General features: G+C 43.9%; 2 non-coding genes and 2 pseudogenes across 2 annotated transcripts; all 4 read left to right on the top strand.

Annotated features, from left to right (window-relative positions):
* The first annotated feature begins 1,015 nt into the window (after positions 1-1,015).
* On the top strand, positions 1,016-1,123 carry LOC132830672 (5S ribosomal RNA; annotated as a pseudogene).
* A 4,373-nt stretch (positions 1,124-5,496) lies between these two features.
* LOC132830657 (5S ribosomal RNA) lies at positions 5,497-5,613 on the top strand. Its single transcript, XR_009646435.1, has one exon. It is a non-coding gene; the product is annotated as a 5S ribosomal RNA (ribosomal RNA).
* Positions 5,614-9,979: 4,366 nt separating this feature from the next.
* Positions 9,980-10,088, top strand: LOC132830667 (5S ribosomal RNA; annotated as a pseudogene).
* Positions 10,089-14,453: 4,365 nt separating this feature from the next.
* LOC132830649 (5S ribosomal RNA) lies at positions 14,454-14,572 on the top strand. Its single transcript, XR_009646427.1, has one exon. It is a non-coding gene; the product is annotated as a 5S ribosomal RNA (ribosomal RNA).

Below are 14,572 nucleotides of genomic sequence, written 5' to 3'. Positions count from 1 at the left end.
CAAGGTATTTTCCTGGATGGTATGAAGTGCATGTCCAAGGAGACTTGGGGGTTCAGGTGCATACATCTTTAAAATGTCACGGACACGTACAGAAAATAATCCAGAAAGCAAACAGATTGCTGTCCTTTCTAAGTAGAAAGATGCTGAAGTTATGCTGCAGTTCTACAAAACCCTGGTTAGATAGACCCCACTTGGAGTACTGTGAGCGGATCTGGGCAGCACACCTTCTGAAAGGAGTAGAATACTGATTTACAAGAATGATACCTGGACTTGCATGGTCAAGATGGAAGGAGAGATCATATCATTTCGGCCTGTGGTCTGTAGAATTGAGAATGTTAATGGGGGTATGATGAAAGTCTTGAAGACATGAATAGGAAAAGAGAAGGTAGATAACGATAAACTATTTCTACTGGTTGGGGATTGTAGAATGAAGGGACATAGCGTGAGACTTAGGGCCGGAGGGTTGCGTAGAGATGTGAGGAAGCCGTCGTGCACACACATAGGATGGTGGGTTTTAGTAAGCGTTTTCTGACAAAGCGCAGTGGATGCTGGATGAGTTGTTAAATTGAAATGTGAGGGAGATAAATGTTTGTGAAGCAAAGGTACCAAGGGCCAGAGGCTTGCATATGAAGTTGGGCGAGAGCTGAGCCATGATGTGATTGAATGGAGGCAGAGGTTGTAGGGGCTAAACAGCGTTGTGGTGTGTGTATGTGCTGTGGTTGTAATTTGTAAAGGAGTTCATTTGTAAAGCAGCTTGGATGGGCATGAAATGGAGTGGAGTGAGTGTGAAAGAGTTGATCCTGTTGTGTAATAAACGTGTGGGGGTGTGTGTGGTGGTGGGTGTGTGGTGTGTGTGTGTGTGTAGGGGGTGAAGTAGAGGAGCTAAAGATGGAGATGGGAGAATAGAAAGGCAAAGGAAAGAGAAATGCTTTAGTGCAGTATGATTGACTGGTAACAAGTTGTTGTAAATGCAGCACTGTGTGCCTTTAAGGAACCATAAATGCAGGGTGTACGTGCCTACGGCCATACTAGTCTGAAAACGCCTGATCTCGGAAGCTAAGCAGACTCAGGCCTGGTTAGTACTTGGATGGGAGACCGCCGGGAATACCAGGTGCAGTAGGCTTTTGCAGCCACCAGGGGCTGCTCACAGCTTCGCACTCTCACACTCCCATTCATCAAGCAACGTCCTTTTAACTCCTCACTCCGTCTCTCTGTCTCACTTTTTCTTGCCCAATTTCATTGTTCACCTTCTTCCCCCAATACACAAACACACCATTACTGCTTGAGATTGGAGCAAACGCACCAGGAACACCAGAGCAGCAAGTGTTTTATTGAAGAGCACAAACGGTGGTTTTTGTCAATTGATGCCTCACTTACGAGGATCACACTTCCCTGATCGATGTCAGCGTTCCCTGTTTTCTAACAACCGTCTAACTAGTGGTGTGGATAGGGCCTGAAAGCAACAACGTTGTGGTGAGGGCTTGTCAGGTGAAGGGAGTTTGACAATATCTGCACTCACCAGTCGAGTTCATACAACGGTGTATCGATATGGTTAAGGCAGGAAGAATGGGTCAGCAAACACAGCAAGTTCAATCCTTGTAATGATGATTATTACACATCAGCGACAAATAATAAGATAAGTGCAAAGAGTGAGTATTTGCAGGTACAAAAATCAAGGCTTATTATCTGAACAGGCGAAGACTTCACAAAAAGATCGCCCTAACAATGGTACAAATGGAGATGAATGGTTCGATCTAATTGACATCACCGTGCCTTAGTTACAAGATGACCAAGGTAAAGGAATAACATTTCCAGAGTGCAGACTATTAACAACAGTAAGGTGGAATTTGGAAAGAGGAGTAGCCCCTGACATTTAAGGAAGACAGAAGGACATTAGTGAATAAGGATATTACTTTAGAAATCTTAACTGTGCACTAAGATAATCATACTATTTGAAGACACTGTCAAGATGCTTTGAGAAAAGGAAACTCATGTTGGACTAAATGCAAGAAAATGTTGTGTTCATTAACAGTCGGGTGGATAAAGCAGAAGCAATAGGTGCCAATGACTTGGATTTTCAGACTGTATTTCCTATCATCTCAGACTGAGATGAGGCGAACTTTCGGCAGTTATTGTGTTGTTAATCTTTAGAATGATATTCTCCAGAGTGTGGTGTGTGTTCTACTGTTGAGGATACTTAAGGGTCAGTGGATGGAGTTTTGATATCTCAGGGAATTCTGGAAGGGAGGTGCAGTTGAGGTGGATCGATGGTAATCAGTTTGAATGGTGGAGCACTCTGGCGTGAGATATTGACCACGGAGAGTGTGCTGCAGATTGAGCAAAGCAAAAGGTGATCCCCAGAAGGATAATTGTGAAGAACATAGAACATGGAAGGATACAGCGCAGTACAGGCCCTTCGGCCCTCGATGTTGCGCCGACCGAATCCTACCTAACCTATACTAGCCCAATAACTTCCACATGCCTATCCAATGCCCGCTTAAATGACCATAAAGAAGGAGAGTTCACCACTGATACGGGCAGGGCATTCCATGAACTCACAACCCGCTGAGTGAAGAATCTACCCCTAACATCTGTTCTAATAACCTGACCGAGGTTATAGGATAGTGGTAAAGGACGGATATGGAAAATGGCAGAGATGGTGGAGTGGCCTCCGTGATTAGAAACAAAATTCTTTCAATGATGAGAGAGGACATAATGAAGGGAATGCATTCAGTGGAGACCGTGTGGGTGCAACTGAGGAATAGTCGAATGCCTAAAATTGTAATAGGTGTTCTGTACAGACCGCCTGGTAGCATCTCTGAGTCCTAGATGGTAAAAATGCAGAAAACTAGGTAATATGTAACAAAGCCAGAGTACTACACCTGAGGGATTTTAATGTGCACAGAGATTTAGAGATGTAGTCAAGCATTTGTCAGAAAGGTAGTGCATGTCTGGTGTATTGCCAGGACTGTTTCTTACTGCATTATGTCCTGAATGCCTCCTGGATTTAGTAATGAGTAATGAGTTGGATTTAATGAGTGAGCTAGTCGTGCGTGGCCACTTATCATACAGCGATGATAACGCGACCCAGTTCAAGGTAGTGTTTGAAAGTACAAAGCATGCATCTGCTGCTGGAGTTGGAGAGTTCGGTAAAGCCGCCTTGAACGAGATGAGACCGAGACCGTCCACAATAAGGTGGGAAAATCTGCTGATGGCTCAAAGAACTGAAGAAGACTGAGAATGTTTAAGGAAACATTGAAGACAATAGAAAACCAGTTGATCCCGCTGAGAGGGAAAGCTCGGCTTCACAGAAGAAAACAGTCATTGACAAAAATCTCAGCATAGATCCTGCTGATTGGGAAAGTTACAGAGAGCGGGAAAGACACAAAGCAGTGTAAAAGAGCTACCAAAAGGAATTTTGAATGGAATATTTCCAGGGACATCAAAATCAAGAAGATTTGTTCCGCTGGCCTAAAGGGAAAGCGGGTGGTCAAGAGAAGGTGGGGCATTGTTAGTGACTCCGGGGAAATGGCAGAGATGTTGCATCATTACTTTTGCCTCGGTATTTTCAGTAGAAAAGGAGGATAGCTTGCCAGAAATCCCGATGAAATGAAAAATGGATCGGGAAAAACAACCGAATAAAATGAAGGTGAGTAAAACATCGATAATGAGGAAATGACTGGAATCAAAGGGTGACAAATGCCTGGGATTTGGCGGTTTCCATCGGCGGTGTTAAAACAAGGAGACAAGCGCCTCATAGAAGCCCTAACTGTCATCGTTCAAAATTCCCAGGATACAGGAGTCGTCCCTCCGGATTGGATTGTTGCACGTGTCAGTCACGCTTTTTTAGAGTGGAGAACTCGGAAAAGTCGGGAATTGCAGAGCATGGAGCTGAGCACCTATGGCAGGGAATTTGTTGGAGTCTATAATCAAGGATGGGATAAGTGAGCACCTCAAACATTGTTGAGTTAATCAGGGAGAGCCACATGACAGGTAGGTCGTGCCTGACAAATTCATTGCAGAGGGGACTAAGGGAGCTGTCAGGGAATAATGTCCATAGATGTTGATTACATGGACTTCCAGAAGGAATTTGACAAAGTCCACTTAAGTAGGTAGAAGCCAACAGAATTGAGGGCAAATTCCTGACATGGCTCGGAAATTGTTTGAGTGGCAGGTGATAGAAAGTAGAGACAATGGATAGGTAGACAATTGGCAGGATGTAACCAGTCGTGTCTCACAAGGACTTGTGTTCGGGCCTCAATTATTGATGTTATTTATTAAGGAAATGGATAATGGCACAGAAAGTCATATATCATAATTTGTGGATGACACAAAGTTAGGCTGCATTGTAGACTGTGTAGATGACAGCATAAAATTGCAAGGGGATATTGATAGATTAAGTCAATGAGCAAAACTGTGGCAAAAGCATTTGAATGAAAGCAATAGTGAGGCTATCCATTTTTGGATCAAGAAGGGACAGATCAAGGTATTTTCCTGGATGGTATGAAGTGCATGTCCAAGGAGACTTGGGGGTTCAGGTGCATACATCTTTAAAATGTCACGGACACGTACAGAAAATAATCCAGAAAGCAAACAGATTGCTGTCCTTTCTAAGTAGAAAGATGCTGAAGTTATGCTGCAGTTCTACAAAACCCTGGTTAGATAGACCCCACTTGGAGTACTGTGAGCGGATCTGGGCAGCACACCTTCTGAAAGGAGTAGAATACTGATTTACAAGAATGATACCTGGACTTGCATGGTCAAGATGGAAGGAGAGATCATATCATTTCGGCCTGTGGTCTGTAGAATTGAGAATGTTAATGGGGGGTATGATGAAAGTCTTGAAGACATGAATAGGAAAAGAGAAGGTAGATAACGATAAACTATTTCTACTGGTTGGGGATTGTAGAATGAAGGGACATAGCGTGAGACTTAGGGCCGGAGGGTTGCGTAGAGATGTGAGGAAGCCGTCGTGCACACACATAGGATGGTGGGTTTTAGTAAGCGTTTTCTGACAAAGCGCAGTGGATGCTGGATGAGTTGTTAAATTGAAATGTGAGGGAGATAAATGTTTGTGAAGCAAAGGTACCAAGGGCCAGAGGCTTGCATATGAAGTTGGGCGAGAGCTGAGCCATGATGTGATTGAATGGAGGCAGAGGTTGTAGGGGCTAAACAGCGTTGTGGTGTGTGTATGTTGCTGTGGTTGTAATTTGTAAAGGAGTTCATTTGTAAAGCAGCTTGGATGGGCATGAAATGGAGTGGAGTGAGTGTGAAAGAGTTGATCCTGTTGTGTAATAAACGTGTGTGGGTGTGTGTGGTGGGTGTGTGGTGTGTGTGTGTGTGTAGGGGGTGAAGTAGAGGAGCTAAAGATGGAGATGGGAGAATAGAAAGGCAAAGGAAAGAGAAATGCTTTAGTGCAGTATGATTGACTGGTAACAAGTTGTTGTAAATGCAGCACTGTGTGCCTTTAAGGAACCATAAATGCAGGGTGTAAGTGCCTACGGCCATACTAGTCTGAAACGCCCGATCTCGTCTGATCTCGGAAGTAAGCAGACTCAGGCCTGGTTAGTACTTGGATGGGAGACCGCCTGGGAATACCAGGGGCAGTAGGCTTTTGCAGCCACCAGGGGCTGCTCACAGCTTCGCACTCTCACACTCCATTCATCAAGCAACGTCCTTTTAACTCCTCACTCCGTCTCTCTGTCTCACTTTTTCTTGCCCAATTTCATTGTTCACCTTCTTCCCCAATACACAAACACACCATTACTGCTTGAGATTGGAGCAAACGCACCAGGAACACCAGAGCAGCAAGTGTTTTATTGAAGAGCACAAACGGTGGTTTTTGTCAATTGATGCCTCACTTACGAGGATCACACTTCCCTGATCGATGTCAGCGTTCCCCTGTTTTCTAACAACCGTCTAACTAGTGGTGTGGATAGGGCCTGAAAGCAACAACGTTGTGGTGAGGGCTTGTCAGGTGAAGGGAGTTTGACAATATCTGCACTCACCAGTCGAGTTCATACAACGGTGTATCGATATGGTTAAGGCAGGAAGAATGGGTCAGCAAACACAGCAAGTTCAATCCTTGTAATGATGATTATTACACATCAGCGACAAATAATAAGATAAGTGCAAAGAGTGAGTATTTGCCAGGTACAAAAATCAAGGCTTATTATCTGAACAGGCGAAGACTTCACAAAAAGATCGCCCTAACAATGGTACAAATGGAGATGAATGGTTCGATCTAATTGACATCACCGTGCCTTAGTTACAAGATGACCAAGGTAAAGGAATAACATTTCCAGAGTGCAGACTATTAACAACAGTAAGGTGGAATTTGGAAAGAGGAGTAGCCCCTGACATTTAGGAAGACAGAAGGACATTAGTGAATAAGGATATTACTTTAGAAATCTTAACTGTGCACTAAGATAATCATACTATTTGAAGACACTGTCAAGATGCTTTGAGAAAAGGAAACTCATGTGGACTAAATGCAAGAAAATGTTGTGTTCATTAACAGTCGGGTGGATAAAGCAGAAGCAATAGGTGCCAATGACTTGGATTTTCAGACTGTATTTCCTATCATCTCAGACTGAGATGAGGCGAACTTTCGGCAGTTATTGTGTTGTTAATCTTTAGAATGATATTCTCCAGAGAGTGGTGTGTGTTCTACTGTTGAGGATACTTAAGGGTCAGTGGATGGAGTTTTGATATCTCAGGGAATTCTGGAAGGGAGGTGCAGTTGAGGTGGATCGATGGTAATCAGTTTGAATGGTGGAGCACTCTGGCGTGAGATATTGACCACGGAGAGTGTGCTGCAGATTGAGCAAAGCAAAAGGTGATCCCCAGAAGGATAATTGTGAAGAACATAGAACATGGAAGGATACAGCGCAGTACAGGCCCTTCGGCCCTCGATGTTGCGCCGACCGAATCCTACCTAACCTATACTAGCCAATAACTTCCACATGCCTATCCAATGCCCGCTTAAATGACCATAAAGAAGGAGAGTTCACCACTGATACGGGCAGGGCATTCCATGAACTCACAACCCGCTGAGTGAAGAATCTACCCCTAACATCTGTCCTAATAACCTGACCGAGGTTATAGGATAGTGGTAAAGGACGGATATGGAAAATGGCAGAGATGGTGGAGTGGCCTCCGTGATTAGAAACAAAATTCTTTCAATGATGAGAGAGGACATAATGAAGGGAATGCATTCAGTGGAGACCGTGTGGGTGCAACTGAGGAATAGTCGAATGCCTAAAATTGTAATAGGTGTTATGTACAGACCGCCTGGTAGCATCTCTGAGTCCTAGATGGTAAAAATGCAGAAAACTAGGTAATATGTAACAAAGCCAGAGTACTACACCTGAGGGATTTTAATGTGCACAGAGATTTAGAGATGTAGTCAAGCATTTGTCAGAAAGGTAGTGCATGTCTGGTGTATTGCCAGGACTGTTTCTTACTGCATTATGTCCTGAATGCCTCCTGGATTTAGTAATGAGTAATGAGTTGGATTTAATGAGTGAGCTAGTCGTGCGTGGCCACTTATCATACAGCGATGATAACGCGACCCAGTTCAAGGTAGTGTTTGAAAGTACAAAGCATGCATCTGCTGCTGGAGTTGGAGAGTTCGGTAAAGCCGCCTTGAACGAGATGAGACCGAGACCGTCCACAATAAGGTGGGAAAATCTGCTGATGGCTCAAAGAACTGAAGAAGACTGGAGAATGTTTAAGGAAACATTGAAGACAATAGAAAACCAGTTGATCCCGCTGAGAGGGAAAGCTCGGCTTCACAGAAGAAAACAGTCATTGACAAAAATCTCAGCATAGATCCTGCTGATTGGGAAAGTTACAGAGAGCGGGAAAGACACAAAGCAGTGTAAAAGAGCTACCAAAAGGAATTTTGAATGGAATATTTCCAGGGACATCAAAATCAAGAAGATTTGTTCCGCTGGCCTAAAGGGAAAGCGGGTGGTCAAGAGAAGGTGGGGCATTGTTAGTGACTCCGGGGAAATGGCAGAGATGTTGCATCATTACTTTTGCCTCGGTATTTTCAGTAGAAAAGGAGGATAGCTTGCCAGAAATCCCGATGAAATGAAAAATGGATCGGGAAAAACAACCGAATAAAATGAAGGTGAGTAAAACATCGATAATGAGGAAATGACTGGAATCAAAGGGTGACAAATGCCTGGGATTTGGCGGTTTCCATCGGCGGGTGTTAAAACAAGGAGACAAGCGCCTCATAGAAGCCCTAACTGTCATCGTTCAAAATTCCCAGGATACAGGAGTCGTCCTCCGGATTGGATTGTTGCACGTGTCAGTCACGCTTTTTTAGAGTGGAGAACTCGGAAAAGTCGGGAATTGCAGAGCATGGAGCTGAGCACCTATGGCAGGGAATTTGTTGGAGTCTATAATCAAGGATGGGATAAGTGAGCACCTCAAACATTGTTGAGTTAATCAGGGAGAGCCACATGACAGGTAGGTCGTGCCTGACAAATTCATTGCAGAGGGACTAAGGGAGCTGTCAGGGAATAATGTCCATAGATGTTGATTACATGGACTTCCAGAAGGAATTTGACAAAGTCCACTTAAGTAGGTAGAAGCCAACAGAATTGAGGGCAAATTCCTGACATGGCTCGGAAATTGTTTGAGTGGCAGGTGATAGAAAGTAGAGACAATGGATAGGTAGACAATTGGCAGGATGTAACCAGTCGTGTCTCACAAGGACTTGTGTTCGGGCCTCAATTATTGATGTTATTTATTAAGGAAATGGATAATGGCACAGAAAGTCATATATCATAATTTGTGGATGACACAAAGTTAGGCTGCATTGTAGACTGTGTAGATGACAGCATAAAATTGCAAGGGGATATTGATAGATTAAGTCAATGAGCAAAACTGTGGCAAAAGCATTTGAATGAAAGCAATAGTGAGGCTATCCATTTTTGGATCAAGAAGGGACAGATCAAGGTATTTTCCTGGATGGTATGAAGTGCATGTCCAAGGAGACTTGGGGGTTCAGGTGCATACATCTTTAAAATGTCACGGACACGTACAGAAAATAATCCAGAAAGCAAACAGATTGCTGTCCTTTCTAAGTAGAAAGATGCTGAAGTTATGCTGCAGTTCTACAAAACCCTGGTTAGATAGACCCCACTTGGAGTACTGTGAGCGGATCTGGGCAGCACACCTTCTGAAAGGAGTAGAATACTGATTTACAAGAATGATACCTGGACTTGCATGGTCAAGATGGAAGGAGAGATCATATCATTCGGCCTGTGGTCTGTAGAATTGAGAATGTTAATGGGGGGTATGATGAAAGTCTTGAAGACATGAATAGGAAAGAGAAGGTAGATAACGATAAACTATTTCTACTGGTTGGGGATTGTAGAATGAAGGGACATAGCGTGAGACTTAGGGCCGGAGGGTTGCGTAGAGATGTGAGGAAGCCGTCGTGCACACACATAGGATGGTGGGTTTTAGTAAGCGTTTTCTGACAAAGCGCAGTGGATGCTGGATGAGTTGTTATATTGAAATGTGAGGGAGATAAATGTTGTGAAGCAAAGGTACCAAGGGCCAGAGGCTTGCATATGAAGTTGGGCGAGAGCTGAGCCATGATGTGATTGAATGGAGGCAGAGGTTGTAGGGGCTAAACAGCGTTGTGGTGTGTGTATGTTGCTGTGGTTGTAATTTGTAAAGGAGTTCATTTGTAAAGCAGCTTGGATGGGCATGAAATGGAGTGGAGTGAGTGTGAAAGAGTTGATCCTGTTGTGTAATAAACGTGTGTGGTTGTGTGGTGTGGGTGTGTGGTGTGTGTGTGTGTGTAGGGGGTGAAGTAGAGGAGCTAAAGATGGAGATGGAGAATAGAAAGGCAAAGGAAAGAGAAATGCTTTAGTGCAGTATGATTGACTGGTAACAAGTTGTTGTAAATGCAGCACTGTGTGCCTTTAAGGAACCATAAATGCAGGGTGTAAGTGCCTACGGCCATACTAGTCTGAAAACGCCTGATCTCGGAAGCTAAGCAGACTCAGGCCTGGTTAGTACTTGGATGGGAGACCGCCTGGGAATACCAGGTGCAGTAGGCTTTTGCAGCCACCAGGGCTGCTCACAGCTTCGCACTCTCACACTCCCATTCATCAAGCAAAGTCCTTTTAACTCCTCACTCCGTCTCTCTGTCTCACTTTTTCTTGCCCAATTTCATTGTTCACCTTCTTCCCCAATACACAAACACACCATTACTGCTTGAGATTGGAGCAAACGCACCAGGAACACCAGAGCAGCAAGTGTTTTATTGAAGAGCACAAACGGTGGTTTTTGTCAATTGATGCCTCACTTACGAGGATCACACTTCCCTGATCGATGTCAGCGTTCCCCTGTTTTCTAACAACCGTCTAACTAGTGGTGTGGATAGGGCCTGAAAGCAACAACGTTGTGGTGAGGGCTTGTCAGGTGAAGGGAGTTTGACAATATCTGCACTCACCAGTCGAGTTCATACAACGGTGTATCGATATGGTTAAGGCAGGAAGAATGGGTCAGCAAACACAGCAAGTTCAATCCTTGTAATGATGATTATTACACATCAGCGACAAATAATAAGATAAGTGCAAAGAGTGAGTATTTGCCAGGTACAAAAATCAAGGCTTATTATCTGAACAGGCGAAGACTTCACAAAAAGATCGCCCTAACAATGGTACAAATGGAGATGAATGGTTCGATCTAATTGACATCACCGTGCCTTAGTTACAAGATGACCAAGGTAAAGGAATAACATTTCCAGAGTGCAGACTATTAACAACAGTAAGGTGGAATTTGGAAAGAGGAGTAGCCCCTGACATTTAAGGAAGACAGAAGGACATTAGTGAATAAGGATATTACTTTAGAAATCTTAACTGTGCACTAAGATAATCATACTATTTGAAGACACTGTCAAGATGCTTTGAGAAAAGGAAACTCATGTTGGACTAAATGCAAGAAAATGTTGTGTTCATTACAGTCGGGTGGATAAAGCAGAAGCAATAGGTGCCAATGACTTGGATTTTCAGACTGTATTTCCTATCATCTCAGACTGAGATGAGGCGAACTTTCGGCAGTTATTGTGTTGTTAATCTTTAGAATGATATTCTCCAGAGAGTGGTGTGTGTTCTACTGTTGAGGATACTTAAGGGTCAGTGGATGGAGTTTTGATATCTCAGGGAATTCTGGAAGGGAGGTGCAGTTGAGGTGGATCGATGGTAATCAGTTTGAATGGTGGAGCACTCTGGCGTGAGATATTGACCACGGAGAGTGTGCTGCAGATTGAGCAAAGCAAAAGGTGATCCCCAGAAGGATAATTGTGAAGAACATAGAACATGGAAGGATACAGCGCAGTACAGGCCCTTCGGCCCTCGATGTTGCGCCGACCGAATCCTACCTAACCTATACTAGCCCAATAACTTCCACATGCCTATCCAATGCCCGCTTAAATGACCATAAAGAGGAGAGTTCACCACTGATACGGGCAGGCATTCCATGAACTCACAACCCGCTGAGTGAAGAATCTACCCTAACATCTGTCCTAATAACCTGACCGAGGTTATAGGATAGTGGTAAAGGACGGATATGGAAAATGGCAGAGATGGTGGAGTGGCCTCCGTGATTAGAAACAAAATTCTTTCAATGATGAGAGAGGACATAATGAAGGGAATGCATTCAGTGGAGACCGTGTGGGTGCAACTGAGGAATAGTCGAATGCCTAAAATTGTAATAGGTGTTATGTACAGACCGCCTGGTAGCATCTCTGAGTCCTAGATGGTAAAAATGCAGAAAACTAGGTAATATGTAACAAAGCCAGAGTACTACACCTGAGGATTTTAATGTGCACAGAGATTTAGAGATGTAGTCAAGCATTTGTCAGAAAGGTAGTGCATGTCTGGTGTATTGCCAGGACTGTTTCTTACTGCATTATGTCCTGAATGCCTCCTGGATTTAGTAATGAGTAATGAGTTGGATTTAATGAGTGAGCTAGTCGTGCGTGGCCACTTATCATACAGCGATGATAACGCGACCCAGTTCAAGGTAGTGTTTGAAAGTACAAAGCATGCATCTGCTGCTGGAGTTGGAGAGTTCGGTAAAGCCGCCTTGAACGAGATGAGACCGAGACCGTCCACAATAAGGTGGGAAAATCTGCTGATGGCTCAAAGAACTGAAGAAGACTGGAGAATGTTTAAGGAAACATTGAAGACAATAGAAAACCAGTTGATCCCGCTGAGAGGGAAAGCTCGGCTTCACAGAAGAAAACAGTCATTGACAAAAATCTCAGCATAGATCCTGCTGATTGGGAAAGTTACAGAGAGCGGGAAAGACACAAAGCAGTGTAAAAGAGCTACCAAAAGGAATTTTGAATGGAATATTTCCAGGGACATCAAAATCAAGAAGATTTGTTCCGCTGGCCTAAAGGGAAAGCGGGTGGTCAAGAGAAGGTGGGGCATTGTTAGTGACTCCGGGGAAATGGCAGAGATGTTGCATCATTACTTTTGCCTCGGTATTTTCAGTAGAAAAGGAGGATAGCTTGCCAGAAATCCCGATGAAATGAAAAATGGATCGGAAAAACAACCGAATAAAATGAAGGTGAGTAAAACATCGATAATGAGGAAATGACTGGAATCAAAGGGTGACAAATGCCTGGGATTTGGCGGTTTCCATCGGCGGGTGTTAAAACAAGGAGACAAGCGCCTCATAGAAGCCCTAACTGTCATCGTTCAAAATTCCAGGATACAGGAGTCGTCCCTCCGGATTGGATTGTTGCACGTGTCAGTCACGCTTTTTTAGAGTGGAGAACTCGGAAAAGTCGGGAATTGCAGAGCATGGAGCTGAGCACCTATGGCAGGGAATTTGTTGGAGTCTATAATCAAGGATGGGATAAGTGAGCACCTCAAACATTGTTGAGTTAATCAGGGAGAGCCACATGACAGGTAGGTCGTGCCTGACAAATTCATTGCAGAGGGACTAAGGGAGCTGTCAGGGAATAATGTCCATAGATGTTGATTACATGGACTTCCAGAAGGAATTTGACAAAGTCCACTTAAGTAGGTAGAAGCCAACAGAATTGAGGGCAAATTCCTGACATGGCTCGGAAATTGTTTGAGTGGCAGGTGATAGAAAGTAGAGACAATGGATAGGTAGACAATTGGCAGGATGTAACCAGTCGTGTCTCACAAGGACTTGTGTTCGGGCCTCAATTATTGATGTTATTTATTAAGGAAATGGATAATGGCACAGAAAGTCATATATCATAATTTGTGGATGACACAAAGTTAGGCTGCATTGTAGACTGTGTAGATGACAGCATAAAATTGCAAGGGGATATTGATAGATTAAGTCAATGAGCAAAACTGTGGCAAAAGCATTTGAATGAAAGCAATAGTGAGGCTATCCATTTTTGGATCAAGAAGGGACAGATCAAGGTATTTTCCTGGATGGTATGAAGTGCATGTCCAAGGAGACTTGGGGGTTCAGGTGCATACATCTTTAAAATGTCACGGACACGTACAGAAAATAATCCAGAAAGCAAACAGATTGCTGTCCTTTCTAAGTAGAAAGATGCTGAAGTTATGCTGCAGTTCTACAAAACCCTGGTTAGATAGACCCCACTTGGAGTACTGTGAGCGGATCTGGCAGCACACCTTCTGAAAGGAGTAGAATACTGATTTACAAGAATGATACCTGGACTTGCATGGTCAAGATGGAAGGAGAGATCATATCATTTCGGCCTGTGGTCTGTAGAATTGAGAATGTTAATGGGGGGTATGATGAAAGTCTTGAAGACATGAATAGGAAAAGAGAAGGTAGATAACGATAAACTATTTCTACTGGTTGGGGATTGTAGAATGAAGGGACATAGCGTGAGACTTAGGGCCGGAGGGTTGCGTAGAGATGTGAGGAAGCCGTCGTGCACACACATAGGATGGTGGGTTTTAGTAAGCGTTTTCTGACAAAGCGCAGTGGATGCTGGATGAGTTGTTAAATTGAAATGTGAGGGAGATAAATGTTTGTGAAGCAAAGGTACCAAGGGCCAGAGGCTTGCATATGAAGTTGGGCGAGAGCTGAGCCATGATGTGATTGAATGAGGCAGAGGTTGTAGGGGCTAAACAGCGTTGTGGTGTGTGTATGTTGCTGTGGTTGTAATTTGTAAAGGAGTTCATTTGTAAAGCAGCTTGGATGGGCATGAAATGGAGTGGAGTGAGTGTGAAAGAGTTGATCCTGTTGTGTAATAAACGTGTGTGGTGTGTGTGGTGTGGGTGTGTGGTGTGTGTGTGTGTGTAGGGGGGTGAAGTAGAGGAGCTAAAGATGGAGATGGAGAATAGAAAGGCAAAGGAAAGAGAAATGCTTAGTGCAGTATGATTGACTGGTAACAAGTTGTTGTAAATGCAACACTGTGTGCCTTTAAGGAACCATAAATGCAGGGTGTAAGTGCCTACGGCCATACTAGTCTGAAAACGCCCGATCTTGTCTGATCTCGGAAGCTAAGCAGACTCAGGCCTGGTTAGTACTTGGATGGGAGACCGCCTGGGAATACCAGGTGCAGTAGGCT

This window comes from Hemiscyllium ocellatum, chromosome 31 (genome assembly GCF_020745735.1).
Source record: "Hemiscyllium ocellatum isolate sHemOce1 chromosome 31, sHemOce1.pat.X.cur, whole genome shotgun sequence".
In the NCBI taxonomy this organism is placed as follows: domain Eukaryota; kingdom Metazoa; phylum Chordata; class Chondrichthyes; order Orectolobiformes; family Hemiscylliidae; genus Hemiscyllium; species Hemiscyllium ocellatum.
The sequence above is the reverse complement of the archived record's forward strand: the minus strand, read 5'-3'. Positions and strand labels throughout refer to the sequence as shown.